The following is a 9,324-nucleotide window of genomic DNA, read 5'->3' as shown; positions in this document are numbered from 1 at the left end:
CGTCGATACTTTGATCTAGTTTGAGTGAATCTTATATCAGAAGAGAAGATTCTCAAGCATAAACAAACTAGGTGCAATTAAAGTTTCAACAACCGTTAGTCAATCAAATCAAATCGAAAACTAATAACAATGCAATTATCTAGTTTCCCACCAATGGTACTCGTAGAGCTTCTTGATCCCACAGAAGCCTTTAAACAAGCGGCCGCAAGAGATTTCACCTAATTATGATACTTTCCTCTTCGAATAGATGGCTCCACCAAAAATAACAAGAAATAAAGTTTGTCTGGCTCTTAGGATAGTTCGCTCGAAATACAAACTTAGGTATTTATAGACCAACGATGTTTGGACACCAAGGAATTTCCAAAACCGAAAATATTCTCACAATATGCAATGAATGGAAATATTTGGTTTTACTAATTCCAATAAATGCTTGTCCAGTATTTCTGAAATATCTCAATAGAAAATCTCATATTAGTAAATGCACATTACTTATTTTTATTTTCTAGAGCTATGCATTAATTGCTGGTTATTAAAGCATATAAAATCAAAAAACTTAACAAAAAGATTCTTAATTTATTTCGGCACAGGATCATCTTGATTACCAAGGAATATCTTTGAACAATAAATGATAAGAGTAACTGCTCGTGTTCAAAGTATGTTGACATCTTTTCACTGCAAATCCTTATTTCTTATTTACATGGATTCTTTCTTGGAATCGTTTATACCACACTTCCAAACAAGTTTAGAATTGTTTTGCAAGTATTCCAAGACTACTATGTGATTGGTTATACCAAATCACAACGGTTAGTTGTGATCAGTCCTTCCAAGTCACATACATGGGTTTGGATTGGTTATACCAATCACTAGGATCGGTTATACCAGTTACCAGGACCGGTTACACCAATTACAAGGATCGGTTCCATCTACACATGGTATCTACTTGTGATCAGTCACACCAGTTATCGGGACTGGTTACACCAATTACAAGGATCGAGCACACAACTCTTATGATCGGTCACACCAATTACTAGGATCAGTCACACGAATTACAAGGATCGATCATACCATCACATGGTGATTACTTAGGATCGGTTACATCAATTACCAGGACCGGTCATACCAAATCATAAGTTTAGGCATTGTGATCGGTTATACCAAGATATATAACTGAGTTAATATCGGTTATACCAACTCACACATATTGGTAATCCAAAGATATGCAATGAATAGAAAGACCAATAACCCTGTTGATTTCCCTTCCGATTCACAAAACAAGTTTACAAATGTACTTCCTTTAGAAAAATATAAAATATTGTTTCCTATGATGAAATATTCACCATAACCCATACACATAATCATAACAATATATACAAGATTATATCGATGACATATCTATGAAGTTCAAAAGATAAGCGTTATACTTCGAAGTCTAATTCCTTAATACGATAAAGTATATACAGCTTCGCAGTTATGTTTTCAATATGCACGACTTGAAAGATACGTTAGGAATGAAACAAGTTCAAGTCAGTATCACTAACCTCAAGTGGAAGGATGATGTCGTCGTTGTAGTTCGTTACTTCTTCTCATTATTCAGGTCTTCGGAGTAATACTTGTATGTCTCAACATTCTTAGACTTTCTAGTCTAACTTAAACGAAGTTGACTTTAGTATTTAATCAAGCGACTCTAGATGAGTTTTGATACTGAAATATGGCAACCAAACTTGACATACCAACGCTTGGTGAGTTCAACCGAGCTATGTTTTAACAACAACCTTATCTATGGTTTCTCTCAAGGAAACTAGATTTATCTGGGGTTCCCATTTAGGCTACATATGAGTGTCTAGAAAAGCAGGTTCAGCCGAACAACATGTCTCTAAAATTTTGATTTCCTCATGGACTATATCAGGAGGATATGGTTGCTGAGTTTGGAGAAACTCAAGTAAAACCTTAGATGCACAAAGATCGAGTCCTAAGTTAGGGAATTAAATTAGGGATACTTGATGATAACAAGAATCATTATTATCCACAAACTTAGGGTAAATAATATACTCACATGGACCAAAAACTAGTGGTTGGATTCTAGGGTCCTTAAGATCAACAAAATACTCAGCTTCTTCTGTGAACTGGTCATACAAGTAATCCATACGAGCACCATCACCAAAACATATAATGGATTATCAAAAAAAAATATCTAGCAAATACTCATCAACTAAGTTGTTAATTATAGTTACTTCCTCCTATTCACTGAAAGGTTCATCAAATAATGGGTTGTCAAGCACAGCGCATGCTAAAGGATCACGAACTAAAGTGTTAATCATGTTCACCTCTTTTAAATCATCCATCTTAGAAGACTGTGTAATAATATTAAAGACATTTATCTCAGTAGTCATATTACCTAAAGGTATGTTCATAAGTCCAGTTCTACAGTTGATGACATCATTAGACGGGGCTAAAAATGGGAGAGTTAAAATCACCGGTATTTGAGCACTTTGAAACTGAACAAGCTGGGTATCTAGAAAAAAAAATCAACTGGATAAATGAACCTATCAATCTCAATAAGAACATCCCCTATGACACAACGAGAGACTTTGATAGACCTATCTGCTAACTGCAGTGTCATTTTGGCCGATTTTAACTTTCCAAGATCTAGCTGGATGTACACATGATACAGGAGTAAGTTAACACTAGCTCCTAAGTCAAGCAATGCCTTATTAACCACGTGATTTCCGATCACACAAGATATGGTGCGGCATCTATACTTAGGGGGTTTTTTGTTCAAAGGGCTTGAACTTGCTTGACCAGCTAAAAAGGCTTTCTTATGACATTAAGCTTACACTTTCATATACAAATAAATATCTTTAAGGAACTTGGCATAAGAAGGAATTTGCCTAATTTCTTCTAATAATGGAATGTTAATATTCACCTGCTTAAATATTTTCATTATCTCGTTGAAAGTCGATTCCTTCTTTGTTAGACCTAATAACTGCGGATATGAGGCTCTAGGCACAAAGGTAGTCCAATTAGGAACTTCTTGAGAATCCTTAGAGATTGTTTCAGTCTCTTCAGCTACTAGCTCCTCTTGGGAAGTAGAATGTGGAACTAAAGTATGTCCACTATCAGGTGTGACTACCCTATTGTCAACTATCTTTCAACTCCCAAGTGTTGTAACATAATTCACTTGATTGAACATTTTGTCTCCTCTAGGATTAAGATCAGGATCAGGTTGACTAGAAAATTTTCATACTTATGTCTCACTAAGACACAGTTGACTAGGAAATTTTCATATTTATCTCTCACTTAGTTGTCATAGATATTTGAGCTACTTGGATTTCTAATCTAGCAAGAGTTTGGGAATTAGATTGAAAATTCGGCTCGGTTATCTGTTAAAACTAAGCTGATTCTGTGTTAACATAGTAAGAGATTCCTTTAAGCTAGTCATTTTCTTATTAGAAGGGTTTTGAGAGTAAGTTGTCTCTAGTGGATTCTTGGGATAACTAAACCATGGCGGAACTTGGAGATTATACTAATCTGACATTGGTTCTGACCTTGGGAGTCCCGGTGTAAAACGTGTCGGCCGGCACAACGCAGCCCATGAAGTCACGTGCTTAGCGTATTGTGCTAGGCTGTGCCAAAGATTCAAACGTGATGTGTCGTGCTGTGCTGTGCCAGAAAAATTAACGTGTTGTGCTGTGCTAGCACACTTATTTTATGTTTTCCAAAATAAATATTTTTGAGATATTTTAGTTAGTACATGTATTGTTACAGAAATAAATTAGCATAACGAAAATAAAATGTCAGAAATTGGCTAAAACAATGATTCTTTTGTGAAATATGCATCAAATGTGATGTATTGTGTAGTATTTTACGCATGACGTGGCGTGCTTTCTTTGTGTGCCGTGATGTGCTGTGTCGCATGCTAACACGTGCCGCGTGTTGTGCCGTGCTGATGTGCTTATTTGTCTGGCACAACACAGCACATTAAACAAACGTGTTGTGCCCGTGATGGGTTGGTCACGTGCTGTGCGGTGCTGTGCTTGAATTTTAACGTGATGTGATGTGCCATAAACGTGATGGCCCTTCCCAATTTACACCTCTACCTAGACCATGAAAAGTTAGAAGGTTTTATCCAACCGGGGTTATAGGTTTTTGAATATGGGTCAAAATTCTGACGATTTTCAAATGTGTGGATGTCCGTCCATTAGAGCCAAACCACACGTTAAAATCTCTTGTCATGATTTCATTTTTAGTTTTGGTCTATGATCCCTCGATAATTTATTACGTACTGATAGCCATAGTCTCTGTCGCAATCATCCCACCGAATTCCCCCATAAGACTTATCCTATGAAACTACGAGGTAGAATTTGGGTAAAACAATGTCTCTTCTCCACCTATAGTAGCATCAAATTTGATATTTTTTCTCTTCACGCTATCATTTTGAATAAGTATTCTCATTCTATAGAAAACCTATTTATTGGGAACAAATACCTATTTATAGAAGGGACAATGACAATTAACATGATAGGAGCCGCTTGGTATTTTCTAACTTTAGACACCTCTAGAAATCGATAACGACTTATTTCATTTGTTTTATACTTGTGTTCGATATATGATAACTTCTAAAAAATTCTTGTGTAACACTCTGATTTTCCTTGTTTAATTATACCCCCCAATATCTTTATACAGGTTAGTGTTTTCCTCGAACTTGTTTCCTTTAAGGGAAAATTGGGAATATGTTCTATTTTCACTAATTGTTTTGGGGATATATCCCATAACGGTAATTATTAAGAAATGTCTCATCTGTCAAAAAGATCAGTTTGTATTCAATATCCCGTGTTCACCAGTCAAAATACAAATCAAGTTTACATGTATGCTCACCCTTAACCTTAATTACATGTCAACACTTGTACATCATTCTCGTTAGATCAAAAAGGTCTGTTTCTTCTTCATTCACCTGAAATCGAGAGACAGTGAGAAACTTATTTGTGAAGTGAAAAATTCAGAAAGTGAAATACAGAGAGATTGTTTCACGAAAATAACATCTAGAATAAAAAAAGGAGGTCGATTAAAATCTGTTTGATTCATGGACTTCTACAGATGTTTTGCTACCACTACAAAGTGTTTGATTAAGGAAGAAAAAGATAATTGAAGACAAACTTGGGTTTATTCTCCATTACAGTTGACAAAGAAGCCCAAAATCGAGATTATAAATCATCAATACGGTTTAGTGCATTGAACTCACTTTCACGTTTCATTTTAGGTATATTTCAGGGATTGTGTTGTTTAATTTTTGTTTAATTATAACATGGGAATTTTAGAGTTTATCAAAATTGGGTATTTTATTTAGAACATGCAATGCAGAGATGTAGCATCAGAGATTACGACTTTTTAATAATGTTTAATTATCTGACTTGTAACAGAGGAATTGGATCTTGGGTTTATCAAATTTGAGGAAGAAGATACGAATATACTGACAATTTATACTTCATGGAGAAGTTTTGGTTAATTTGTCTAAATCTGAATATTGAATTTATATTTTCTTGGTTGAAAAGGAAATTATTTAATTTATAAACTGGAAATATCGTAAATGATGGAAAATTTTAATGAAACAACCAAATAGTAGACCGTTGTATTCCCTCCGTCCCTATTATAAAGGCGGAGTTAGTAAATTTCGTAGTTGAAAAAGCGGGGGTCTAACAACCTTAGCCAATATTTCGATTAGCAATATGTATTGACTAACTCCAATATACTTTCAAGAGAATCAACTAGACAGTTATACTCAATCTTAAGAAAGATATATCAAAGAGTTAGTATATCAATTTCTCGATTCAATCCTTACTCAAGCAAACAGAAATCTGCGAGTCTGATTGAATACAAGAGAAATAACTTGGATGGTACCAAATACCAATATCCAAGGATCAATCAATTTCAATCAATAACCAAAGGTTGGATTTCACAATTGATCGATACAACGCACAACCTGTGATATTTCTATTATATAACAAAATATAATGCGGAAAAGAAATAACACAAACACCAGAAGTTTTGTTAACGAGAAAATTGCAAATACAGAAAAACCCCGGGACCTAGTCCAGATTAAACACACACTGAATTAAGCCGCTACAGACACTAGCATACGACAAACTAACTTCGGTATGGACTGTAGTTGAACCCCAATCAATCTCACACTGATTCAAGGTACAGTTGCGCTCCTTACGTCTCTGATCCCAGCAGGATACTACGCACTTGATTCCCTTAGTTGATCTCACCCACAACTAAGAGTTGTTGCGACCCAAAGTCGAAGACTTTAATAAACAAATATGTATCACACATAAAAGTCTACGATAATAGATAAATCTGTCTCCCACAGAAATACCTACGAGTTTTGTTCCGTCTTTTGATAAATCAAGGTGAACAAGAACCAATCGATAACCTGGACTTATATTCCCTAAGAACATCCTAGAATTATCGATCACCTCACAATAACCTTAATCGACTAGCGAAACAAGATATTGTGGAATCACAAACGATGAGACGAAGAAGTTTGTGACTTCTTTTTTATCTTCCCTATCGGAGATATCGATCTCAATCAATCTTACGATTGTACTCGTACAATAGATACAACAATATCAAATCACACAACTACAAGAAAAGTAGTCCGGTCTGGCTTCACAATCCCAATGAAGTCTTTCAGTCGTTAACCTACAGGGCCTCGAGAAGAAACCTAAGGTTAAAGGAGAATCAACTCTAGCTAACACAACTAGTATCACACAGGAGGTATGGGGATTAGGTTTCCCAGTTGCTAGAGTTCTCCTTTATATAGTTTTCAAATCAGGGTTTGCAATCAATGTTATCTTAGTAACAAAGCATTCAATATCCACCGTTAAATGAAAATCTGATTAGATTCAAGCTAATATCTTTCAACCGTTAGATCGAATCTTAGCTTGTTATACACAAATAAAATGTATTTCATTTAGGTTTAAGTAACCGTACCTAAACTTGTACACTTAGTTGGTTCACAACAGTTAACCAAATGGTTAGCCATATGAGCACTTTCATATCAACCATATTCTTCTTTACCACAACTAGTTCAAATGACTCAAATGAACTAGTTAAAGAGTTGTTCAATTCCTTAAATCACAATTGAAACAAAATAGGTTTGATTCACTTGAATCGATTCATGAACATTATACCCACGGTTTGCAAAGATTGCATTCCTTATAATTTAAATGTTTAAGTTCATGAAATGACCGATTTGATAAAGTAACCAGCTTAAGTATGCGTACGGGTATGCGTACCTAAGCAACCGGATTTGAGTTGGTTTTGGTTTCCAACCTCAGCAGAAATTCTCGGGTAGAAAACTTCCGTCAGTATGCGTACGGGTACGCATACTTAAGGTGACTGGTTAAGAGTTTGTCAATTCTCAAACTCAGCAGATATTCACGGACGTGAACTTCCGTCAGTATGCGTACGGGTATGCATACTTAACTTGTCTCCTTCACCAATTTCGTACACACATATGCATACAGTTGGTTCCCAGTTCATGGATTTATACACTAATGTGCGAACACACTATATATGCTTATATCCAAAGATGGTTACATAATCTCAACTCTACACTTCAATCATTGAAACATTCTTAGAGGATGTTATATAGTTGTTAGTCACAAACTATTTTTCATCAAAGCGATTTTCAAGATATTGAAATGTCAACATGACTTTTGTCACGAGTAAAGATGAACTTGGCTAAAGCGAAAGCTTACCAACACATATTTCGAGAAATGGATAGGCGAGTTAAACTCGGCTCGAAATAACACATGTGTATAATTGAAATCTATATACTTATACGACTTTTGTCTCAAGAGTAGGAGATAGAGTAGATAGACTTTTGAGTGATAGATAAGTTCAAGTCTCCACATACCTTTTAGTCGATGAAGTTCCACTGGTTCCTTGAGTAGTTCTTCGTCTTCATATGATGATCACGGTGGAGTCTGGATCTCAACTACACTTAACTATCCTAGTCCGAGACTTTAGGTATAAGTTGACTAGAAATCAAGACATATAGTTTTGACAACTAAATTTGACAAATAAGCTTGAGATAGCAACGCTTGTGAGTTCGACCGAGCAATGCTCTAACAGTAGTCCCTTTAGATAGGTGGAGTTCTATTTTCAAGGCCATGTTTTCCTCAAATACCCTTTTATGATGCATGGATATCATATAATGTAGTTAAATGTGAGATGGAGATTTATAGATCTATTAATATATAATATTTGTATTGGGATAAGAAAGGGTAAATTAGGAAAGTAAGAGAAATTTTATATATGAGAACTAAACATTTTCTTATTCTAAGAGAATACTGCTTCTCTGCCTATATAATTGGCACAGAGGGAGTATTATGTTTCCCCATTCAATTTTGTTCATATTTAATAATTTTAACATATTGGTTTGGGAGTAAAACTTGATTTTTAGAAAAAAAATCAGTAATCATTTGGTTTCCTTGTCTTTATTGAAGAACATCAGTTGTCAAAGAAGATGAAGAAATTAGTTTAAATGAAAGGGCATAAAGGTCTGTTAATTGCACGTGTGATATAACATATGTACCAAATTGACTACTTAGCAAATTATTACTCTCTTCGGGATAAATTCCTTAATTTTTACCGTTGTGAGACAGATCCCCATATCTACTAATGAAAACAGAACATATTCCCAATTTTCCATTCCTTCACAGACTGATCTCAAAGAATTGGTGGTGAAGAGGTCGGTGAAGGATCTAGAAGGGATTGTATCCCATTCCATGTATCTTCCTCTTCAAAAACGTTGACAAGAAAATACTCTCTTTCTTAAAACAAGGGTTTCAAACCGGATAAGAAATTAGATGGAAGGGTGTTGTTTTTCCATAAGAAAGTGTGAATGCGTATTTTTAGGAGAGGAACAAAGAAAAAATATTAAAACTTGAGGGGCTAATCATTCAAAACAATTTTCTAGTTTTCTAATCTAATTTTATTTATCAACATTTCTTAAGGGACATAAAAAAAACCGATAAAAGGAATTCGTAAGAAATTGTCTCACAACCAATTCCTTCGTTAGAGAATTGCTATGTGCCACCATTAGAGAGTAATTCTTTCAGGGTTTCTTTTGCCAATTTTATTTTTTATGTCCGGAAGTCATTTTTGTTTTTTTATTAGTCTTTGCCAAGAGGCAAATAATAATTTGGGTTAATTTTTTTCCCCAGCCAACAAATAATTACTATGTTAATCTCACTAAGAGGTAGACATTGGGTGAAAAGTGTTCTTCATTCACCCATAGTAGCATTAAATTTGATACTT

The sequence above is a fragment of the Papaver somniferum genome, chromosome 7 (assembly GCF_003573695.1).
Source record: "Papaver somniferum cultivar HN1 chromosome 7, ASM357369v1, whole genome shotgun sequence".
Lineage (NCBI taxonomy): Eukaryota > Viridiplantae > Streptophyta > Magnoliopsida > Ranunculales > Papaveraceae > Papaver > Papaver somniferum.
This window is presented reverse-complemented; position numbering follows the sequence as displayed.